This window comes from Plecotus auritus, assembly GCF_963455305.1.
Source record: "Plecotus auritus genome assembly, chromosome: 10".
In the NCBI taxonomy this organism is placed as follows: Eukaryota; Metazoa; Chordata; class Mammalia; order Chiroptera; family Vespertilionidae; genus Plecotus; species Plecotus auritus.
Genome location: NC_137785.1, coordinates 13,497,491 through 13,521,902, shown reverse-complemented (window position 1 = coordinate 13,521,902; position 24,412 = coordinate 13,497,491). Strand labels below are relative to the sequence as shown.

General features: G+C 47.6%; 1 protein-coding gene and 1 pseudogene across 2 annotated transcripts in view; one reads left to right on the top strand and one right to left on the bottom strand.

Annotated features, from left to right (window-relative positions):
* Window positions 1-11,338: 11,338 nt before the first annotated feature.
* LOC308235650 (glyceraldehyde-3-phosphate dehydrogenase-like) lies at window positions 11,339-12,696 on the bottom strand (annotated as a pseudogene). The gene is made up of 2 exons: window positions 11,909-12,696; window positions 11,339-11,649 (listed from the first exon to the last, which is right to left on the bottom strand). The product of its transcript is annotated as a glyceraldehyde-3-phosphate dehydrogenase-like (transcript).
* A 3,743-nt stretch (window positions 12,697-16,439) lies between these two features.
* The window catches only part of ARHGAP35 (Rho GTPase activating protein 35), a 142,664-nt gene continuing 134,691 nt past the window's right edge, over window positions 16,440-24,412 (top strand). Inside the window, exon 1 of the mRNA XM_080645888.1 lies at window positions 16,440-17,244. The gene's annotated coding sequence lies outside the window, so the exon portion shown is untranslated. The remainder of the gene's footprint in view (window positions 17,245-24,412) is intronic.

Here is a 24,412-nt window from a genome sequence, read left to right as displayed (position 1 = left end):
AGGGTGTAGCCTCAAGACCCTGCTGATTGCTCGTAAAGGCTCCTTATGGGAACTTGGCTTCAGCTGTGGGTGAAGCCATCTTTGTGACGGAGTGATGGTCAATTAGCATATCCCTCTTTATTAGATAGGATGTTTTCATTTATTTTAGAGAGAAAAAAAAAAACATCCATCGCCCCCTACTGGGGATCAAGCCCGCCAGAAATAGAGCTGATGACCTCTCTGCTCATGGGACAATGCTCCACGGAATGAGCCACACCAGCCAAGGAGAGGCTGGCTTCTTTTCTTCCTTTATTTAGTTTAAACACCACCTCCACAGATCTGTTTAGAGGTCCTACATATGAAGGTTCCCCTCCAATACCCCCAAAATTATGTAGGTAAGTAGTTTGATTTTTTATAGGCTTTATTACAACTTTTTTCTTTATTACAAACTCTCAATGATTTTATTTGGTGCCTGTGTGTTGATCTCCCATTAGGTGGTAAGCTATTGAGGGTAGGGAGGCTGTCTATTAACTGTATCTACATTACCTAGTGTGGCAAGCCAGCACGGCCATGGCATACTCAGCCCCAGGGCGCCATATGTGCCACGCCAGCTCAGCCAGGTTCAGTGACCCTGAGAGGGGGCGGTGAAGGATTGAGAAAAGACAGACAAGAGAATGAAAGCTGGGTCTGGGTGGAACGCTGTTCCCGGATGGAGACACAGCGCTACAAGCCGTGTCTTTATTTTATAGCCAGATGCCAGGAGGCAAAGTAAGGGCGTGGTCAAGATGTTTACAACATTCTCGTGGGTTTTGATCCTACGCAATTACATGCACCTGAACTCTATCAAGCTTTGTTTACTTGCAGCCTATATCACTTAGGCACGTGGGGCCACGTGTTCGGACCATAGGTTCAAGCTTACAACTATAGCTGTTGGCTGTCATTGTGCTGGAAGGGCCCTGCCCTCCAAGCTGGGACTTGCACGTGGTCATGAGAGGACTGTGCCCTCTCATCAGTCCGAGGCTTGAACCTGTCCAAACACTGCAGCCGCTCTCCACAACCTAGAATATTCCTATGGATACTGCACATGCCCAAAGGTATTTCTATCGATACTGAAGGGAGACTTGCCCTAATAAAAACAAAACATATCCTAGAATAGTGTAAATTTAAAGTGTCGTATTGCAGAAGAACCGACACAAAACTATTGAATTAATCACAAAGGCAAAAAGAGGTCAGTGATGCCCGGCCAGTGTCGCTCAGTGGTCGAGTGTTAATCTATGAATCAGGAGGTCAGGGCACATGCCCAGGCTGTGGGCTCAATCCCCAGTAGGGGGCGTGCAGGAGGCAGCCAATCAATGATTCTCTCTCATCATTGATGTTTCTCTCTCTCCCTCTCCCTTCCTCTCTGAAATCAATAAAAAAAATTTTTTTTTTTAAAGAAAAGAGGTCAGTGACCATTTCTGTCCTGTGCACTATTCAGTCTCCAACAGATTGGGAACCAGGATAAAGTAAGCAAGGTGTTCAGGGTGGAAATTTTTTTTTTTTAAATATATTTTATTGATATTTTACAGAGAGAGGAAGGGAGAGGGATAGAGAGCTAGAAACATCGATGAGAGAGAAACATCGATCAGCTGCCTCCTGCACACCTCCCACTGGGGATGTGCCCGCAACCAAGGTACATGCCCTTGACCGGAATCGAACCCGGGACCCTTCAGTCCGCAGGCCAACGCTCTATCCACTGAGCCAAACCAGCTAGGGCCAGGGTGGAAAATTTTAAAAGACACTCCCACTTAGGTGCTGATCCAGCCCTAGCATGAGCTGAAAGGGAGCACCTCCTTGAAGTTCATTCTCTGGGCACCTTGCTTGCTTCACCTTAGTCCCAGCCCTGATCTCCAGAGTTTAGCTTAGTGCTGGCACTAGTCTAGTATTCAAGAAACATTTACTGAATGAATGAATGAATGAACGAACAGGAAGCAGGAAAACAGACACTGTCCCCACCCAGGCAGCATTCAGGGGAAATAGACTTAAATGGCATTATGCAAATAAAAAAGGTTACTTAGGAAACAGCAGTTGACATTTTGTATCTCACACAGTTTCTGTGGGTCAGGAATTTGGGAGCAGCTTTAGTGGGAGGTTCTAGCTTGGAGGCTCTCACGGGGTTGCTCACTGGTAGGGTTGGCTGCTTAAGGCTGGCTGTTTGAAGGCCTCCGTTCCCCACAAGGGGGACCTCTCCTCAAGGACATGTGTGTCCTCACGTGGCAGCTGTTTCCCCCCAGAGTGAAGGATTCTAGAAAGGGCAAGGCAGAAGCTGCAATGTCTTTGATGGCCTTGGCCCAGAAGTCACCCTTTGTCATTTCCACAATGTCTTATTGGTACATAGATCTGCTCTATCTACTGTAGGAGGGGACGCGAACACCAGGTGTAAATCACTGTGGTTCACCTTGGAGGCGGGCTACCGCAATTGCTCATAGGGAGGCCCCTGGACTAGCGGAAGACTTGGCGTGGCATTCACCTGAAATTAGAAGATGAGTGGAGCTGGCCAGTGCGGTGCCGTTGGTGGAGCATCATCCTGTACACCAAAAGGTTGCCGGTTTGATTCCCAATCAGGACACATATCCAGGTTGTGGGTTTGATCCCCAGTTGGGATACAACCGAGACAACCTATTGATGTTGCTCGCTCTCTCTCTCTCTCAAAGAAAGAAAGAAAGACAGAAAGACAGAAAGAGAGAGAGAGAGAGAGAGAGAGAGAGAGAGGGAGGGAGGGAGGGAGGGAAGGAGGGAGGGAGGAAGGGAGAGAGAGAGAGAGAGAGAGAGAGAGAGAAGGAGGGAGGGAGGGAGGGAGGGAGGGAGGGAAGGAGGGAGGGAGGGAGGGAGAGAGAGAGAGAGAGAGAGAGAGAGAGAAAGGAAGGAAGGAAGGAAGGAAGGAAGGAAGGAAGGAAGGAAGGAAGGAAGGAAGGAAGGAAGGAAGAGAAAAAGAGCCCTGGCTGGTTTGGCTCAGTGGATAGAACATCAGCCTGCGGACTGAAGGATCCCAGGTTCTATTCCAGTCAAGGGCACATGCCCGGGTTGCGGGCTCAATCCCCAGTGGGGGGCGTGCAGGAGGCAGCCTATCAATGATTCTCTCTCATCATTGATATTTCTATCTCTCTCTCCCTCTCCCTTCCCCTCTGAAATCAATAAATATATATATTAAAAAAAAGAAAGAAAGAGAGAGAGAGAAAGGAGTTAACCAAGCAATGATTAGCACGGGTCTCAAACTTTTTAAACAGGGGCCAGTTCACTGTCCCTCAGACCGTTGGAGGGCCGGACTACAGTTTAAAAAAAAAAAACTATGAACAAATTCTTATGCACATTGCGGGCCCAGGACGAGTCGGCTGCTAAGCAGGACAGGCAGCGGCACCCGGCGGGCCGGATAAATGTCCTCGGCGGGCCGCATGTGGCCCGCGGGCCGTAGTTTGAGGACGTCTGGTAGTGTGTGTTGGGGGACAGAGTGCCCAAGCAGGCAAACAGACTTTGTCTCTATCCCCAGGAATCTCACAGCCTGGGTAGTTTGGAGTCTAAGGTGACCTTCCATGGACATGGACAGAAAGGATCAGTCCAAATACTTTAGCATGGACTCTGGAAAGATTCTCTCCTTTGCAGTGTCATTTAGCATGCTTGTGCTGGGGAAATATTAGAAAAGACAAGTATGCATCAATAGGGGAAAAGGCAATTAGTCCATGTGCAGTCACAGAAAACATCACGCAGTAGTTCGGACGAGTGACAGAGATCTCGGTTCGTCAACCTGGATGGTCCCCAGGACTTGTTGCTGGAGAAATAGAGGTGCTGAGCAGTGCCTACACATCATAGCATTTGATTTTTCTTTTTATTTATCTTCACTTTATTTTATTCATTTTTATTTATTTTTATTTTTTTCAATCCTCACCTGAGGATATTTTTCCTTTGCCTTTTAAGAGAGAGTGGAAGAGAGGGGTAAAGACAGAGAGAAACATCCATGTGAGAGAAACACATGGATTGGTTGCCTCCTGCACAGGCCCTGACCAGGGCCCAGGCCAGGAAGGAGCCTGCAACCAAGGTACGTGTCCTTGACAGGAATCGAACCTAGGACCCTTTGGTCCACAGGCCAATGCTCTATCCACTGAGCCAATGCTCTATCCACTGGCTAGGGCTATTTTTTAAAAAATATTTTTATTTATTTAAGTGAGGAAGGGAGAGGGAGAGAGAGATAAGAACATCAATGGTGAGAGAAAATCATTGATTGGCTGCCTTCTGCACGCCCCCTACTGGGGATGGAGCCGAAAACTCGGGCATGTGTCCTGACTGGGAATTGAACTGTGACCTCCTGGTTCATAGGTCGACACTCAACCACTGAGCCAAGCTGGCTGGGCTTCAACTTTATTTTGTATAGAAAATGTTTATATCCACAAGTTGCAATATTGGTGCAATGAACTTCAATATATTATTCATCTTATATTCACTAACTGTTGACATCCTGCCCCATTTACTCTCTCTCAAATCAATCAATTAAAAAATGTCACTGAACATCTCAACAATATTCCTTACAGATTTTTTTTTCTGTTCCAAAATCCAATCTAGGATCATAGGTTGCATTTAACTGTCACATCCCTTTAGCTTCCTTGACTCTGGAACAGCCCCCTTACCTTGTCAGCATTTCAAGACGTTGGCATTTTTGAAGAGCCCACATCAGTTATTTTGCAAAATGTCCCTTAATTCGGATTTGTCTGATGTTTGCTCATGATTAGATCCAGGTTTGACATTTCTGACATTTTGGCAGAAATATCAAAGAAGTGATGCTGTCTCACTCTCAGAGCATGTCATGTTGGTTTGTCTCATTCTTGGTAATGTTAAGTTTGATCATTTGGCTAATGTCTGCCACATTATTCTTTTCAAAAGTTATCTATATATATAAAAGGCTAATGTGCAAAGTGTCCCCTCGGGAGTTCGACCGGGAAACCGGGAGTTCGATCGCTCGCTATGATGTGTGCTGACCACCAGGGGGCGGTGCAGAACGAAGGAAGGCCCCAGCCAGCAGCTGGGGAAGGAAGGCCCCGGCCAGCAGCTGGGGAAGGAAGGCCCCGGCCAGCAGCTGGGAGGCCCCTGTCGGCTCCGATCGCCGGCCAGGCCTAGGGACCCTACCCGTGCACGAATTTCATGCACCGGGCTTCTAGGATGATTTATATCAGCGGTTGCCGACTTTTTAGACCTCACGAACCACCAGTGGCCTGCGGACCACTGGCTGGCGACCACTACTCCAAAGTTTTCCTTAAACCAGCAGACGCCAACCTTTCGGACCTCTTGGACCACTGGTTGGCAACGGCTGATTTATATGAAAACGTTATGAAAACGTAAAACTTTTCTGCATTAAAGGACACTATCAGGAGGTTGAAAGACAGCCCATAGAATGGGATAAAATATTTGCAAAGCACATATCTGATAAGGGATTAATACCCAGAGTATATAAAGAACCACAATTCAAAAATAAGCAAAGGGCTTGAATAGACAATTCTCCAGAGAAGATCTACAAATGGCCAATAAGCACATGAACAGATATCTGCTCAACAGCACTAGTCATTGGCAAATTGCAAAATCAAAACCATAGTGACATACCACTCCACAACCATTAGGATGGCTATAATCACACACACACACACACGCAAAACAGAAAAAGCAAGCATTTGCGAGGATGTGGAGAAATTGGAATTCTCATCCATTTCTAGTGGAAATGTGTTATGGTGCAGCCACTGTGGAAAACAGTTTGGTGATTTCTAAAAAAAAGGTTAAACATAGAATTACCATCTGATCCAGCAATTTTATTTCTAGGTATATAACCCAAAGAATTGAAAACAGGGATTCAAACAGACATTTGTATACCAATGTTCATAGCAGTTTTATTCTCAATAGCCAAAAACCTAAATGTCCATCAAAAGATGAATGGATAAACAAGATGTAGTATATACATACAATAGAATATTATTCAACCTTAAAAAGCAATGAAGTTATTTTTTTAATATATGTTTATTGATTTCAGACAGGGAGAGAGACAGAAATATCAATGATGAGAAAGAATCATTGATTGGCTGCCATCTGCACACGCCACTCTGGGGATTGAGCCCACAACCCAGGCATGTGCCCTGACCGGGAATCGAACGGTGACTTCCTGGTTCATAGGTTGATGCTCAATCGCTGAGCCATGCCAGCCACGCAGCAATGAAGTTCTGATACATGCTACTACATGGATGAACTTTGTGTGTGTGTGTGTGTGTGTGTGTGTGTATTTGAGAGAAAGAGAGAGAGAGGGAGGGAGAGAGAAACATCAATGTGAGAGAGAAACATCCATTGGCTGTCTCCCATATGCATCCCAACTGGGGATTGAACCTTGAACAGACAACCTAGGTATGTTCCCTGACCGGGAATTGAACCTGCAACCTTTTAGTGAATGGGACAAAGTTCCAACCATCGAAGCCACACCAGCCAGACTGAACTTCGAAAACTACATGCTAAGTGTAATAAGATAGACACAAAAGGACAAATGTTATATGACTTCATGTATATGAGGGACCAAGAACAGGCAAATTTACAGAAACAGAAAGTAAAACACAGGTTACCAGGGGCTGGGGCATGGGAGGGAGGCAGACAGGGCGTTACCGTTTCATGGATAGTTTCAGTTTGGTCTAGTTAAAAAGTTCTGAAGATACCCTAACTGGTTTGGCTCAGTGGATAGAGCGTCGGCCTGCAGACTCAAGGGTTCCAGGTTCGATTCCAGTCAAGGGCATGTACCCTGGTTGCGGGCACATCCCCAGTAGGGGTTGTGCAGGAGGCAGCTGATTGATGTTTCTCTCTCATCGATGTTTCTGGCTCTCTATCCCTCTCCCTTCCTCTCTGTAAAAAAATCAATAAAAATATATTTAAAAAAACAGTTCTGAAAATGGACAGTGGCAATTGTTGAAAAACATTGTGAATGTACTTAATGCCACTGAATTGTACCCCTAAAAGTGGTTAAAATAGTAAATTTTATGTTACTTATATTTCAACACAATAAACAACGTTACACAATTTATGTTAAACAAAAACCTTCACAACTCAGTAGTAGCTATCACCAATATAGCACTTACTGTGTTACAGACATGATTCTAAGCAACTCATTCACTGAAACCTCAAAACAACTTTCGCCTGGCCAGCGTGGCTCAGTGGTTGAGCATCAACCTATGAACCAGGAGATCACAGTTTGATTCTCAGTCAGGGCACATGCCTGAAATCAATAAAAATGTTAAAAAACAAAACAAACAAACACAACTCTATAAGGCAGTACTAATATTATCAACCCCATTTTACAGATGAGGGAATCTTAGAGGTACAGAGACGTTGAGTAACTTGCCCAAGGTCACACAGCTTGTAAATAAATGGTGGAGCTGAGATTCTAGTCCAGGCATTCTGCCTCCAGATATGGTGCCTCTAGCTACTATACTATGTTGCATTCATGTAAGTGCATAGAGAGATCGGGAAGAAAGCACACTTCTGGAGAGGGAAGTGGTACGGGCTTGGGTTGTTCAAAGAGTCTGCATCTTTATATATATACTAGAAACCTGGTGCATGAAATTTGTGCAAGAGTAAGCCTTCCTTCCCCCGGCTGCCAGCACTGACTTCCCTCTGGCACCCAGGACCTGGGCTTCCCTTGCAGCCCCGGCTTGGTCTGGAAGGTTGTCTGGACAGACGTCCAGTTTCATTAGCATATTACGCTTTTATTATTATAGATATGTACAAATTGATTGATTGATTGATTTCAGAGAGGAAGAGAGAGGGAGAGAGAGATAGAAACATCAATGATGAGGGAGAATCATTGATCGGCTGCCTCCTGCATGCCTCACACTGGGGATCCAGCCCACAACCCCTGCATGAGCCATGACCAGGAATTGAACCCTGGCTCCAGGTTCATAGGTCGATGCTCAACTGCTGAGCCATGCCGGTCGAGAGGAGACTACATCTTATCTGGATTATTTTATTTATTTATTGTTAACATTTTACTTTGTGTTCTTTATTGTTTTTCAAAACCAATTTTTAAAAATGTTTTTATTGATTTTTTTAGAGAGGAAGGGAGAGAGAGAGAAACATCAGTGATGAGAGAAGATCACTGATCGGATGCCTCCTGCATGCCCCTCACTGGGGATCGAGCCCCCAACCCAGACATGTGCCGTGAATTGTAATCAAACAATGATCTCTTGGTTCTCAGTCAATTCTCAACCACTGAGTCACACCAGCCAGGCTCAAAACCAATTTTTAAAAGCTCTTTTAATATATTAAACTACAAGAAAAACATGAGCATCATTGCAATGTGTTTGGAAGACTTAAGAAGTTGAGGATTTTTTTCAAAATGGACAGTATATAAAGAAGATTGCCCTAGCCAGTTTGTCTCAGTGAATAGAGCATCAGCCTGCGGACCAAAGGGTCCAGGGTTTGATTCTGGTCAAGGGCTCCTCCCCCACCCTGGCCCTAGTGGTGGTCGCGGTGGGGGGGTTCGTGCAAGGGGACAACCAATGTGTTTCTCTCACATCGATGTTTCTCTCACATCGATGTTCTCTCTGTCTTTCCCTCTCTCTTCCACTCTCCCTAAAATATCAATGGGAAAATATCCTCGGGTGAGGGGAGAGAGAGGAGAGAGAGAGAGAGAGAGAGAGAGAGAGAGAGAGAGAGAGAGAGAGAGAGAGAGAGAGAAAGGAAGAAAGAAAAGAAAGAAAGAGACTAAGCCAAAGAATATACATAGGACAATTTCAAATTTGTAATTTCTTGTTATGTTAGAGACGGTGAGCTCAATTGGAAAAGGACAAAAGATACTTGAATTGGACAAAATCCTAGAGAATTGGATAAAACGCTGAAGGTGTTCTTTAAAAAATAATCTAGCCCTGGCCGGTTTGGCTCAGTGGATAGAGCATCAGCCTGCAGACTGAAGGGTCCCAGGTTTGATTCCTGTCAAGGGCACGTGCCTGGGTTGCAGGCTTGATCCCCAGTGCGGGGCATGCAGGAGGCAGCCAATCAATGATTCTCTCATCATTGATGTTTCTGTCTCTCTCTCCCTCACTCTTCCTCTCTGAAATCAATAAAAATATTTAAAAAATAATCTAGCATTGGCCTTAATAAATGAAATTGAAATGACCCTATTTTTTTAAGTCTTTATTGGTTTTAGAAAGAGAAGAAAGCAGAGGGCTACAGAGATAGAAACATAGATCACCTGCTGCCTCTTGTACATCCCCTGCTGGGGATCAGGCCCACAACCCGGACATGTGTCCTATAGGGAACTGAACCAGTGACCTCTTGGCTCATAGGTCGACACTCAACCACCGAGCCATGCTGGCAGGGCTGACCCCACTTCTTGAACCTGCATAACAGAGACTGAGTGTCTACAGATTCCTAAAGAGGAGAGTCCTTTGTAGTTTAACAAAAATGAGAGTATTGCCCTAACCGGTTTGGCTCAGTGGATAGAGCGTCAGCCTGCGGACTGAAGGGTCCCGGGTTCGATTCCCGTCGAGGGCGTGTACCTTGGTTGCGGGCACATCCCCGGTGGGGGGTGTGCAGGAGGCAGCTGATGGATGTTTCTCTCTCGTTGATGTTTCTGACTCTCTCTCCCTCTCTGTAAAAAATCAATAAAATATATTTAAAAAAAAATGAGAGTATTTCTCACCCCCTTTAAAGCGGAGTATTTTAAATTTGTGCAAGGACAAGGAATTTATGCACTATTGTGTTTTTTTAATTTAAAAAAATGTTAAAATATATTTTTATTGATTTTAGAGAGGAAGGGAGAGGGAGAGAGAGAAATACTAATGATGAAAGAGAATTATTGATCGGCCGCTTCCTGCACACCGCCTACTGGGGATCAAGCCTGCAACCCTTGACCAGAATCAAACCCAGGACCCTTCAGTCCGCAGGCCGACACTATCCACTGAGCAACACCGGCTAGGGCAATTTATGCACCATTGTGTAATTGAAAATAACTTAGCCCTGCCGGTGTGGCCCTGTGGTGGAGCGTGGACCTATGAACCATGAGATCACGGATTAATTCCGATCAGGGTACATGGCCAGGTTGTGGGCTCGGTCCCCAGTAGGGAGTGTGCAGGAAGCAGCCGATCAATGATTCTCTCTTATCATGGATGTGTCTATCTCTCTCCTCCCTTCTTCTCTGAAATCAATTAAAAAATATTTAAAAAAAATAATGTAATTGCCCTGGCTGGTGTTGCTAAGTGGGTAGAGTATCGCATCAAAGGTTCTCTGGTTTGGTTCCTGGTCAAGGGCACATACCTAGATTGCAGGTTCACTTCGAGCCCCCATCAGGGCGCATGAAGGAGGCAGCCAGTGGATGTATCCCTCTCACATTGATGTTTCTCTCTCTCTCTCTCTCTCTCTGTCTCCTCTCCCTCCCTCCCTCCACTCTCTCTGTAAAAACAATGGAAAAAGTGTCCTTAGGTGAGGATTAACAACGACGACAAAAAATTAAAGTAAAAATAAAATACAAAAAAAGAAAAGAAAAAAATGAACATATAACAATAAAAAATGGGCAAAAGATTTGAACAGCACCACAAACTGCTATTCAAATGGCATATATATAGATCTACCTATATCTATCTATCTATCTATCTATCTACCATCTATCTATCTACCTAGATATGAAAAGGTGCTGTCCTGGCCAGTGTGGCTCAGTTGGTTGGGTGTCCCAAACACCAAAACTTTGCGGGTTTGATTCCCAGTGAGGGCACATGCCCGGGTTGCAGGTTTGATTCCTCACAGCAGATGGATGTTTCACTCTCACATCGATGTTTCTCTCTCTCTCTCTCTCTCTCCCTCCCCCCTCCCTTCCTTTCTCTCTAAAAATCAATTTTAAAGTCTTAAAAAAATAAAAATACAGCCCTAACCGGTTTTGCTCAGTGGATAGAGCATGGGCGTGCGGACTCAAGGGTCCCAGGTTTGATTTCAGTCAAGGGCATGTACCTTGGTTGCGGGCACATCCCCAGTAGGGGGCGTGCAGGAGGCAGCTGATTGATGTTTCTCTCTCATCGATGTTTCTAACTCTCTATCCCTCTCCCCTCCTATATTTTAAAAAAAAAATACAGCCCTAACCGGTTTGGCTCAGTGGATAAAGCGTTGGTCTGCAGACTGAAAGGTCCCGGAGTGACTGGAAAGGAACAAGGAGGGGGGGTGTTCTGAGACATTTGTCATATTGTTTCTTTCTTTCTTTTTTTTTTTTGGCTGGGTACAGTGAACTTTATTGATGGTGCACGACAAAGTAGGGCTCCCTACGCCTCTCCCTTTCTTTAGGGGGTCTGGGATGGAAACGATGGCCAGGAGATTCTCAGTGTGTCGGGGGACTGATCTGGGGCAAGGACTTCCCAGCAGCAGAGGGCCTCTCTTCCTCTTGCTGGGGCTGGTGGTCCAGGGGGCTCTTACTCCTTGGAGGCCATGTGGACCATAAGGTCCACCACCCTGTTGCTGTAGCCAAATTCATTGTCATACCAGGAAACGAGCTTGACAAAGTGGTCATTGAGGGCAATGCCAGCCCCAGCATCAAAGGTGGAGGAGTGGGTATCACTGTTAAAGTCGCAGGAGACAACCTGGTCCTCAGTATAGCCCAGGGTGCCCTTGAGGGGGCCCTGATGCCTGCTTCACTACCTTCTTTTTTTTTTTTTTTTTTAAACATGATAGCTTTTTTTTAAAAATATATTTTATTGATATTTTACAGAGAGAGGAAGGGAGAGGGATAGAGAGCTAGAAACATCGATGAGAGAGAAACATCGATCAGCTGCCTCCTGCACACCTCCCACTGGTCCGCAACCAAGGTACATGCCCTTGACCGGAATCGAACCCGGGACCCTTCAGTCCGCAGGCCGACGCTCTATCCACTGAGCCAAACCGGTTTCAGCTTCACTACCTTCTTGATATCATCGTATTTGGCAGCTTTCTCCAGGCGGCAGGTCAGATCCACAACTGACACATTGGGGGTGGGGACACGGAAGGCCATGCCAGTGAGCTTCCCATTCAGCTCAGGGATGACCTTGCCCACAGCCTTGCAGCGCCAGTAGAAGCAGGGATGATGTTCTGGGCAGCCCCTCGGCCATCACGCCACAGCTTCCCAGAGGGGCCATCCACGGTCTTCTGGGTGGCAGTGATGGCATGGACTGTGGTCATGAGTCCCTCCATGATGCCGAAGTTGTCATGGATGACCTTGGCCAGGGGGGCCAAGCAGTTGGTGGTGCAGGAGGCATTGCTGACAATCTTGAGGGAGTTGTCATACTTGTCATGGTTCACAGCCATCACAAACATGGGGGCATCCGCAGGAGGGGCAGAGATGATGACCCTCTTGGCTCCGCCCTTCAAGTGAGCCCCAGCCTTCTCCATGGTGGTGAAGACACCGGTGGACTCCACAACATACTCAGCACCAGCATCACCCCATTTGGTGTTGGCGGGATCTCGCTCCTGGAAGATGGAGATGGACTTTCCATTGATGACAAGCTTCCCGTTCTCAGCCTTGACTGTGCCTTTGAACTTGCCATGAGTAGAATCATACTGGAACATGCAGACCATGTAGTTGAGGTCAATGAAGGGGTCATTGATGGCGACAATATCCATTTTGCCAGAGTTAAAAGCAGCCCTGGTGACCAGGCGCCCAATGCGGCCAAATCCGTTCACTTCGACCTTCACCATCGTGTCTCAGGGTTGTGGCTGGCACAGCGCAGGAGGAGAGGCTGTCTGAGGAACAGGAGGAGCAGAGAGCCTGTCATATTGTTTCTTAATCTGGGTGCTGGCTATAGGCATGTGTTCTCGTTGTGAATAGCTGATTTGTGCACTTGTCAGTAGGCATGTTATATTTCAATTTAAAAATATTTTTATTGATTGATTTGAGAGATTTGTTGTTCCGCTTATTGATATATTCATTGGTTGATTCTTGTATGTGCCCTCACCAGGGATGGAATCCAGAACATTGCCATATCAAGATGACGCTCTAACAACTGAGCTACCCGACTAGGACGAGTGAATTTAAAACAATGTTTTTATTGATTTGAGGGAAAGAGAAACATCCATGGCTGCCTCCTGCACGCCCCCTACTGGGCATGGAGCCTGCAACCAAGGGCATGTGCCCTGACGGAGAATCAAACCTGCAACCTTTTGGTGCAAGGGACGAGGCTCAAGCAACTGAGCCACAGCGGGCAGGGCCAATATTTAAAGTTTGTAGAAATTGAGAGGTTCATTATCAATTCTTGCATCATATATCTAGTGCGCGCCCACTACACTGATCGTTAGGCGCTGAGATAAAGCAGTGAGCCCGAGCATCTCCGTCTCCCATTTCTTCCCCGTGATTGGCTGACCTTCTGGCCAATGGCGGAAGAGTACACTGCTCTCTGCAGTCTCCTGCAGCATCAGCGAGCTGCAGCTTCCTCAGTTCAGCTTGTAGGTGGCGCTGTGAGCACACCGACGCCTTGATCAAGTGCAAACTTGGTCTCCACCCTCTCTGATTCTGAGAAATGGAGAGAAAATATGCTCCACACCTCCACCCTCTTTGCAAAATTCTTTTGTGGCTTTTTCTGCCTGTACATCTCTTCCATGCTGGTCCGGATTCCCAGGCCCCGCCTGGTACCTACTCCGGCTTTTGGGTTGGTGTGACACCCCTGTCCCAGTCACTGGGGCCTCTAGGGCAGTGCTTAGGCAATCTTGACAGCGGCCCAGGCCGGCAGTCGGAACTTTCTTCTGTCGAATAATTGTTTGTTGGGTTGTTTATTTATCCTGGAGTGGAGGCTAGCGGGGTGTACGGGGGCGGCTGCCTCAGGGAAGCCTGCTTCCTGTGGTTGGCTTGCTCAGCTGACACCCGCCCTCTTTAGCACGGGAAAGGATTGCAGAGCTGGGAGGACGTTCCGTTAGGCCCCTTAGGCCATCCAGAAAAACCCTGCCCGAGTCTCTGCCTTATGCCTGGACCTATACTGGGGAGATCAGCGGTGACCGAGAGTTCCAGCCTTGTCCTCACGGTGCTCACAGTCTGGTGGGAGAGAAAGACCCATCCCTAGACATGGACAATCCAGGGTGGTCAGGGTTTGGGTGAAGGACCCAAAGGGGCTGTTTGTGGGAATCAAGACGGGGAGTCTGACCCAGCCTGGCAGGTCAGGAAGGGCCTCCTGGAAGAGCGGACATCTGAGCTAGCATCTGAAAGAGGGGTAGGAGTTAGGCATGGGACAAGGACTGTGTCTTTTTATCTACCATGCATTTCCCCAGCTCCTGTCATCATCTCCTTGGTTTAACATTGGATTCTTTTATTTATTAACAAATATTTTTTTTTGTGGATTATTTGCTAGATGGAGGAACTAGCCAGAGTCCCTGACTTTAAAGGGCTCACACATAAAATGGTGATACCAATACAGAACTTCAAACTCTGATGGAGTGCTATGAAGAATGAAGATAGTGATCTATCCACTTGTCTGGGTTCGAATCGCAAATCTGCCACTTACTAGCTGTGTAACCTCTCTGTGCCATTGTTTAGTAGAATAATATGTAGTCTAAACATTAATTAACTCACTTGATCCTCCACAACACCTTTTGAGCAAAGTGCTTTAGAATGTTGCCTAGCATAAAGTGCCCATTTTTATCAAAGAATGATGGGTCAGGACAAATCTGGGAGGCCACCCTGAGGAAGTGACTTCAAGTTGAGACTTGAAGGATAAGGACTTGATGGGCTTAAAAAAAGGGGAGGGGCCTGGCTGGGGTGGCTCAGTGGTTCAGCATCAACCTGTGAACCAGGAGGTCACAGTTGGATTCATGATCAGGGCACATGTCCTGGTTGTAGGCTTGAACCCCAGTAGGGGCATGCAGGAGGCAGCCGATCAATGATTCTCTCTCATTATCAATGTTTTTCTCGATCCATTTCCTTTCCTCTCTGACGTCAATAAAAATATGTTCTAAAAAAATGGGGGGAGGGATGTCTAGGTTCAGTGAATGAGCCCAGTCTTCTCTCTTCTCTAGGTGCTGCCAGTTCACAAATTTCCCAAGGTTAGAAAAAACTGGAACACTGCACTGGAGTTATAAAGACATTAATTGGAGATAGGGGAATCTGGTGCCCCCTCCCTCCGTTCTTTCTGGTGTTTCCTCAAGCAATTCCAAAATCACTTACAAACCAGGTTTGGCAGTGGTAGCCTAAAGAAAATCTAGCCCATGCACTTGGTTGTCTCCCAATGCTTAAGACAAACTTCAAAAAAAAAAAGGTCACTAACATCTAAGAATCAGATTTCATGCATTAAAAGTGCTAAATTTTTGCCGGGATGGCATGGCTCAGTGGTTGAGCATTGACCTATGAACCAGGTCATGATTCCCAGTCAGGGCATATGCTCAGGTTGTGCTTGATCCTCAGTGTGGGGCGTGCAGGAGGCAGCCGACCCATGATGCTCTCATCAATGATGTTTCTGACTCTCCCTCTCCCTTCCTCTCTGGAATCAATACAAATATTTTTTAAGTGCTATTAAAAAAAAGGGGGGGGGTCATGGAAACAACTGATTAGTAATCAGAAAACTTTTTAAAAATGTTTTTATTGACTTTTTTTTTTGGTAAGAGAGGGGAAAAGAGAGGGAGAAATAGAAACAAAGATCATGTTTGACGGGGAATCGAACTGGCAACCTCCTGGTGCATGAGAGGATGCTCAACCAATTGAGCCACGCCGGGCCGGGCCAGAAATTTTATTTAATGGGGTGTTTTAAAACTTGAGCGCGTGTAATTTTATCATCGCTTATAGAGCAAAACATGATTTTCAGCGCTTTACAAATATAACTCAATTCTCACAACTCTATGAGGACGGTACGATTATTCTTCCATTTTATAGATGAAGAGACTGAGGAGAGAAACGCAGAGCGCAATAGGAAGCATAGCCTTTCTTCATGCATTCCATAAATACCGACTCGGCGCCCGGAACGCTCATGGTCCAAGATCCATATTTCCGGAGGGGCCCCAGAGGAACCCCTCCTCAGTTCAGAGGAACTCAAGTGTTACAGCGGGCAACTTGCCGTCACTGCTATTTCCCCTCCAGACGCCCACGTTGACAGTTGCTTTGCAGTCATTTGTGCAATGCTGAGTGGAAAGGCAGGGCTCCTCTCCCGGGTTTCTGGAGATCACAGAAACCAGAACAAGTAGTTATGGATGCGAGCGTTGACTGCAGATTTCCTTCACCGCCGGGGCAAGAGCACGCGCTCCCCAGCCCCGCCCCTTCTTCTGCAACGACGAATGGCCAGGCTCGGTTGGGCTGAGGCGGGCCAACCCCCTCCTCGTGCTCCCCAGTCAACTTCTTTGCTGGGTGCGCTCCCCCCTCCTTAGCCCCTCCTCACCGCCCCACGTTACGTCTTTCCCTCTCTCCTCCTCGGTTACCCCGGGAGCTGCAGCTCGCGCGGCAAACCCACCTCCCCTGGCCTCTCATTGGCTGGTCAGGTCCCGCGCGAGCGGAATCGCCCCCGCCCACGCAGGACGGGCCGTGCCTCCCTCCAGCTTTCTCCCAGAGCCAGCGCGAGGAGGGGGATCGACTGCATCTGAGGCGCGCACCTCCCGCCGGCCACTCCCTCCGCCTCGCGCCTGCAGCTGCGGCGGCTGGCAGCCCCGGCCGCGCACGCGCATTGGCCCACCCCACTCTGCCCGGTCGCGGGTCGCCTCGCGCTCCGTCTCGCGCCGCAGTCACTGCAGTAGCGGCATTTTCCTGGGGCGCACGCGCACTGCGCCCTCCGCGGCCGTTCCCAGCGCCAGGCCGCGACGGCGGCAGTGACCCCTCGGGGGTGCACGCGCTCTCGCATCTCACCCTACTCCACGCCGGCTGTGCCCCCGCGGCGCGCTCTCAGGGGCCGTTATCCTGCAACGGTCCCAGCGCCACGCACGCGCAGTAGCGAGGGGGCGCGCGCGAGGGAGCGGTGGCCGCAGGAAAGAGGTGCCGCCGCCGCCATTGCGAAGGAGGGAGGGAAGGAGCGAGCGAGCGAGGCCGGTCCGCCCTCCCCCTGGTTCCCGCCCCTCCCCCTTCCCTTCCCCGCCCCCCCGGCCCCGAGGGAGAGCCGCGGCGCGGCGGGAGCTGCAGGAGGTGGAGGAGGCGGAGGAGGGAGTCCGCGAGGGAGGGTCCACCCGGCCCCCCGCCGCCGGAGCCGCCGGAGCCGCCTGAGCCGCCTCTAGACGAGGAGCAGCAGAACATGGCGCCGGGGCCGCCGTCGACACAGCCGGGATCCCGGAGGCCGGGGACGCGCTGAGGGCGCCCCGCTGGTGAGTGCGTGAGCTCGTGGGCCCCGGCGGCGAGGCCGGGCGCCGCCCCGCTGCGGGGTCCTGGGGGAGGCGGGGACCGCGGGGCCCGAAGCCCGCGAACAATGGAGGATCTGGAGGGGGAGGGGAGGGAGCGGCCCCCCAGCGCCCCGGGCCCCGCCGGCCCCGCCGCTTCGTGCTGGGGCCCGGCTCGTGGCGCCCGCCGGCCCTTCAGACATGCCCCTGACCGCCCTGCCTGGCTGCCCCCGAGTCTGCCTCCACCCTCCGGTTGGGATCTCGGTATCTGCCTCGCCACCCCTCCCCACACTTCAACCACTCTGCTCCCCATTCTGCACCCCCCCTTCCGCCTTTGCCCCTCCTGGACTCTGCAGTGCTCTTGGGATCCCCTTCCTCAGTAACCCTTCTGCGTTCCTTAATTCTGGACCCCCCACTTCGAGATTCGTGACCTCTGCTTCTCCTCCGATTCCGCTCCGACCACTCTTCCTACTGCCCTCTTTAACCTGCCTACTCTTCCCCTTCTCGCAGGATCTGTTGCATCCCCAGGAGCTGTCCCTCTAGGACCTGCGGTTCCACCTCCTTGGAGATCCTTCTGAGACCCTGTTCGTCTAGCACTGCTGTCCCAGGCCTTCTCCTTGGACTTAATTTCACCTCCGTCTTGGGCCCTGCTGCCCACTCTCAGCACCTGCTGCACCCCCAGGGATGCCTCTGGCTCTGTGACCTTCCACACCTCAGTCCTGTCCCCTGCTCCCTCATGCTGTCATCTCCCTCTCCTCGGATCTTTATTCTTTTTGCCATTCAGACCCTTTCCTCTCTTCCAGATCTTTCTGCCTCCCGGTTCTACCCCTTGCCCAGTTCCAGCTCTTGCTATGCTCCATAATCTGCTTGCTTTTCGACTGACTCTGCCCTTCTTGAAGCAGCCTCCTCCCCATCTCTGACCCTGCAGATCTCTCATTTCTGCCATGCATTTCTCTGCCTACTCTCCCTCACCCAGCCTTTCCGCAGCCCCAGTGCTGCCCTGAGGACTCAGTCTGCCCCAGTATTCTTGAGGTTTTTCTCTTCCCACCTCCTCTTTGCTACTCTTAAGCTATTTCATTCATTTGCTCCCCCTTTCTTTGACCTGTCTCCCCTTCAATTCTTTCCTTTAGACCGGCTTCCAGCCTCCTCTTTTTTGCTCCACGTCCTCTCGTCTCCGTCTCCCATTTTGGCCCTTTGCCTCATTAAACCATCGATAACTTCTCTGTGACCCATCACCACCCTTCCCTTCCTGTTCTTCATCTCATAGACCTGCCCCCAAATGCTTTTTGCACCTGTTCTTCCATTTGTTCATTTCTGCCCCATCCTCTCCAATGTCTTCCTCCCAGTTCTGCCCCCTTGGAGCTGTCCACTTGCTCACCTATTTTTTTGGACCCATTTCAACTTTTCCTACCGCTGTCCCTTTTGGAGTGGTCCTCTTTCAGCCTGGTCTTCTTGTAACTGCCGTCACCTCTGTTGCTTCTCAGTTCTACAGTTACCACCTAACCTTCTCTCCCCCCACCATTTTGATTCAGCTCTCAACCTCCACTCTCCCCTTTCTGGTATTTGTCCTTCCCACTTTGCCCTGCCTCATACCTTCTTTTTGAGTCCTCCTTCGCTGAATTCTGCCCGATATTAGAGATGTCTTTTCAAGCATTCCTTCCTATCATCGCCTGCCTCCCCAACCCCAAAATCCCCTCTTGGAGCCTCCTGAGTTTTTGGATGGATTCTTCCTCCCTTTGAAACCCCTCTCCCAATGTTGTTCCTCATTGATTTCTTTCCTCCCTTACCTTTTCCCCCCTAGTACCCTGCCAGGCTCTTCCCATTAAGTTGCTATCATACTTGCTTCTCCTAGCTCCCCTCCCTTGACCCGCCCATTCCCCACTGAGTGCTCACCCTCTCAGGCATGCCTTCCTCTAGTTTCCATCCTCAGGGGCTGGGTTGGATCTAGGGTTCTCTAGGCTCCGATTTAGACTGCAGATTCCTTCTGCTCCCTGATCCTGAGGGTTTTATCCTGAGGAATCCTGTGAGATCTGGGTAAATAGGTGGGTGCTGGTTGATTGGTCACTGCTCTCTGGAGTCTGGGAGTGTCCCCCATTTCCCCATCCCCTTTACCAAGGTTAGCAGTGTTAGGGGGGTGGATCTCTTTCCAGTGCCCCATTTTCTTTTCCTCGCCCATTTTGATCCCCAGTCCCTTCAGTTCCCTGGGCTTTGCTGCTTTGTGTCCTTCAGAAAAGGAGAGTGCAGCTGCTCACAGGTCTTGCCTCTCGCCCTCCCCCCCCCCCCCCCCCCCCGCCACTTCTCTGAGCTATTGTAGAGAGACAGTTGTACCCTCTCCCCCTTTCCACCTCCAAGCCAGCACCCTTTGGGAGAACTTAGGAGTGTGCTTTTTGTTTTGTTTTGTTTTGCAGCTGACAAGTCATATTTTTGTTTTACCCCTGTCTGGGGAAATGCCAGTTCTCAAGTTCTCCCCAATCTAAGCAGGGGTTATGGACAGACTTAGTATTTACTGCTCTGGGTCTGCAGAGGATCGTGCCTTCTCTAATGGCCTCTGGTTTGCAGTGGGTGGGGGAGAGTGGGCTTATTTCTTTTTTACCTCTGCCCCAGGAAGGCTTCAACTTCCTGGTCTTGAAAATAGTGAGGGCCTGGGTTTGGAAAGCTCTTTGCGGTTGTTTGTTGAAAGAGAGTGCCAAGTGTCACTCAGATTTCTGCCCTCTGGTATTGCAGGCACTTCCACCCACAGGAGTTGAATGCCTCTGGGCAGATTCATGCTGGATTGTGGGGGGAAGGGGCTCACTGCTGTACAGGGGTTATATGGGTGGGCCCTGACATGCCCCAAGCCTTTTGAGGGACCTCATTTGATAGTGAGAAAGCGGTGCCAGAAACTGGCTGATTTGATTGGATTTTTGTTCTTATTACCTGGGAAATGTAGCTTAGCCACCTTTCCTAGAGCTGTTTTCTTCAGTGATCTTATGTTGGGGGTGGGGTTTAGGAAATTCATTCAGAGGAAGAGGTGGTTTTTACAGAAAAGCCATCCGACTATTTTCCTTCCTTAACTTAGGAGAGGGAACCTTTTGCATGTCCTAGGTTTATTTATTTTACTTCTTAAGTAAATCAAAAGCCTGATTTTTCCTCTTAGGAATTGGCCTAGGGGCAATTGCATATTAAAGCATCCATCCAGCTGTGAAGGAGCATTTACTGGAAGGACTCTATTTCTTAACTGAGTTATGATCAAACTTTATTTATTTCAGCACTTATTTAAAAATAGTTTTATGTGAACACATTTGAAATAAACATTGACTGTCATCCACAAAATTGGACCATTGACTGACTCATCACGTGTTAGGGCATTTGTATGTAAGACAATGAGCAGGGCTGGCTGGGTAGTAGATCCATATGGCTCTTTTAGCTTCTAACTTCTTAGGACTTAAATTTTCTGAACAAGCAGAGGCTGGTAATTTTAATTATGTATGGCATGTATCTTCACCATTATTGACTTAAGAATTTTGATTCATTTTCCCTGGTTTCTGTTAATTTCTGAATTTTGGCCTTGTGAATTATGATTAATTCTCAGAATTTTATGGTCTCCATGTTGGTATAAATAGTTGTGTTTTTGTGGTTTGTTTGTTTTTTTGAGAAGAAGGGATAGAGAGAAAGTTCCATGAGAGAGAAACATTATCGATCAGCTGCCTCCTGCACACCCCCACTGGGGATCAAGCCCGCAACCAGGGCATGTGCCCTGACCGGGAATCGAACCCATGACCTCTTGATTCTAAGTCATTGCTCAACTCCTGAGCCACACCGGCTGGGCGGTATAAATAGAATAAAAAAAAATCTTAATGTGGAAGTGGCAGCTAATTAAGAATACAAACAACTGTGTGTGCAGTACCGCTCTGTGTTCCAGGATTTTAGCACCACTGGCAGGATAGAAAATTTCTGCATGCCCAAGCCTAAGTTTACATAATAGGAAGAGAGGACACAGAAGAACAAAGAGCTGATTTTTCTTTCTAACTGGTAACTGATGTTCCAAAGACTGTCAGATTTCTCTGATGGTAGCAGAGGCTCTAACCCCAGTATCAACATTTGCTCTCATGATGGAATTGGGTGCTACAGAAATCCGAGGTGGTAGCCTTGGCCTTCTGGAACAGTTAATGTGCCAGGTGGGGGTAGGGTGTGGAGCAGGAGATGGTGGTAGATGACTGTTTTCAACCTAGTGACATGCCTCCAAGGGCTTTTGCCCTGCCTAGAATATCTTTGCAATACTGGCCTGGTCAAAGGTTTTTTTAACCTTTTTTTCTGGTTATGTCCCCCCTCCCCTACATATCTCCCCTTTTTTTCCTTGGCATGATGTATTTTTCTTGGCATGAAACATTTAAGACAATAAGTGGGGGGAGGGTGGCGGAGATAGTCATTCCTTTTGATCCGGACACATGGAAGGAGTTGTCCACGTGTAGATCCATGGGTCTGATGGTGACTTTTGGCAAAGAACAGGCGAGAGGAGTGAGAGTTGCACAGATGACTAAACCACAGCTTCAGCCCTAGCCCATTTGGCTCAGTGGATACAGCGTCAGCCTGCAGACTGAAGGGTCCCAGGTTCCATTCCAGCCAGGGGCACATGCCCGGGTTGTGGGCTCAGTCCCCAGTGTGGGGTGTGCAGGAGGCAGCCGAGCAATGATTCTCTCTCATCATTGATGTTTCTCTCTCTCCCTCTCTCTCTAAAATCAATAAAAATACATTTAAAAAATAAACAAACCACAGCTTCATAGGTATTTATTTATTTAGTCAGTCTGTACGTGATGGGAAAACATGAGGTCAATACAGTTGGAGAAAAGGTGAGAGTGTTTTTCCCTCTCTAGTCTCCTCTGCTTTTCCGTCTTCGGTTTGTGGGGTTCTGAGAGGTGTTAGGCCTCTTACAGGCCTTCCTGTGACCTGCTGTATTGTCATTCACCACCTGGTGGTCTGAACTCTTAATTTACCCAGTCAGTGGGAAAATTTTATGGATCATCTAGTCCAGTTGTTTAAATTACCTTTTCCACACTATATAAAATAGATAATTTTGGAGATGCTCTGCTTGAAGTGGGAGGAAGTTGACTAGCAGAAATCCCTTGAGCTTGGAGCAACACAATTTGAAAATTAGTGCCTGGTCTGGCCTCCTAATTTACAGGTGGGGAAATGGAAGGCTTGCAAAAGGGGCATGGGGACAGGCTTCCTGTCATAGTTGAAAGAGTACTAGACATACCGGTGGGAGACCTTCTGGTCTGGGCTTAAATTAACCAGTTAGTTGGAATGTTGGGCAAATCGCTTCACCTCTTCGGACTTCACATTTCCTAGTCCTGTGGTTGGCAAACTCATTAGTCAACAAAGCGGCAAACCGCAGCTCGCGAGCCGCAGTTTGCCGACCACCGTCCTAGTCTGAAGTGTATTGTTCTGTCTAGCTGATTGTAGATTCTTGTTGTTCTGAGTCACATACCAAATTAGAGCTGGGACTGGACTTCTGGTGTTACTCTAACTACCTCTCTCCCAGATTATATTCTGTAACCCAGAATTGGGGTAGGGGCTCTTTCCTGAGGATGCAGAAAATGAACTGGATTACCTTTGTTGTATACTTTTTCAAATGTAAAAGAAACATTGCCTCTCTTTCATCCATTTGCAAGAAAATTAGTTTCTAATTTAAGGGTAAAAGGGGCATCCAGATTGTATTAACTATAACTGCATAACTAAAACCATATACCTCTTTAAAAAACAAAATGGAAGTTTTCAAGCTGAGTCATTGTTAACCGTAGGCTCTCAAATAACAATGGTCTGAATAGCACTTGAATTGCTGTCATTAAGAAATGCAAACAAATCATTCGTGTTCATCTTCCTGAAAGTTTATTTCTTTTTTTTTTTTTAAATATTTTTTATTGATTTTTTTTTTACAGAGAGGAAGGGAGAGGGATAGAGAGTTAGAAACATCGATGAGAGAGAAACATCGATTAGCCGCCTCCTGCACACCTCCTACTGGGTATGTGCCCGCAACCAAGGTACATGCCCTTGACCGGAATCGAACCTGGGACCCTTCAGTCCTCAGGTTGACGCTCTATCCACTGAGCAAAACCGGCCAGGGCAGTTTATTTCTTTTTATTTATTTATTTATTTTATTGTTTAAAGTATTACACATAGTACACATATTTTCCCTCCCCTTGACTTTCCCCCAGCCTCCCCTAACCCCCGTCGCATGCCCTCATCCCACCTGAAAGTTTATTTCTATTTAAATTTTGATACAGTGCTTTATTAGGCTTCATCTATGAAGAATTCTTGAAAATAACTTAATAACAGTCTAATTTTCATTTATTTGTTTCTCTGATATTAAGAAACACCATTAAGTTGGTAGATAGCTGAGAACCAGGTACTTTCACCCATGAAGGCTCATTACAAGAAAGTAACACTTATTTTAGTTGAAAACAGCCAGAGCCTATCTCCTTCATCTTCTTTTATTTAAATGAACATTTTCATTTTATGAACTTTCCAACAGTTGTGAGTGTTGCATTATGCATCTGTAGGTATTTCATACTTTTTTGCTTTCTTAGAGTCTCTGCATTCTTATTTGGAAAATGTCCTTTTGCTGGTCACTATAGTAATATTTGTACTTGGTAATAGAATTCGAACTATTTTTTAAATATTTTTTTTATTGATTTCAGAGAGAAAGGGAGAGAGAGAAATAGAAACATCAATGATGAGAGAGAATCATTTGATTGGCTGCCTCCTACACACCCCCTACTGAGGATTGAGCACACAACCTGGGCATGTGCCCTTGACTGGAATAGAACCTGGGACCCTTCAGGCTGACGCTCTATCCACTGAGCCAAACTGGCTAGGGCAGAATTTGAACTATTAAAAGGCAGCTCCTTATGGTGCAAAGAATGTTGAATTGATAATGAAGAAACCAGTATCACAGCCCTGACTGTCGCTTACTGGCTGTGTGATTTTCATTTCTTTGGGCTGCAGTTACTTCATTTAAAACAGGTGGGGAACATCTGGCTGTGGACTGTATAAGGCCCTCAAAATCAATTGGTCTGGCTCTGCCAAGGCATTAGGGGTGAGTTAATTAAATGTGTAACCAAATATAGCAGGCTTATTTTTTAAAAATGTTTTATTATTGATTTGAGAGAAGAAGGGA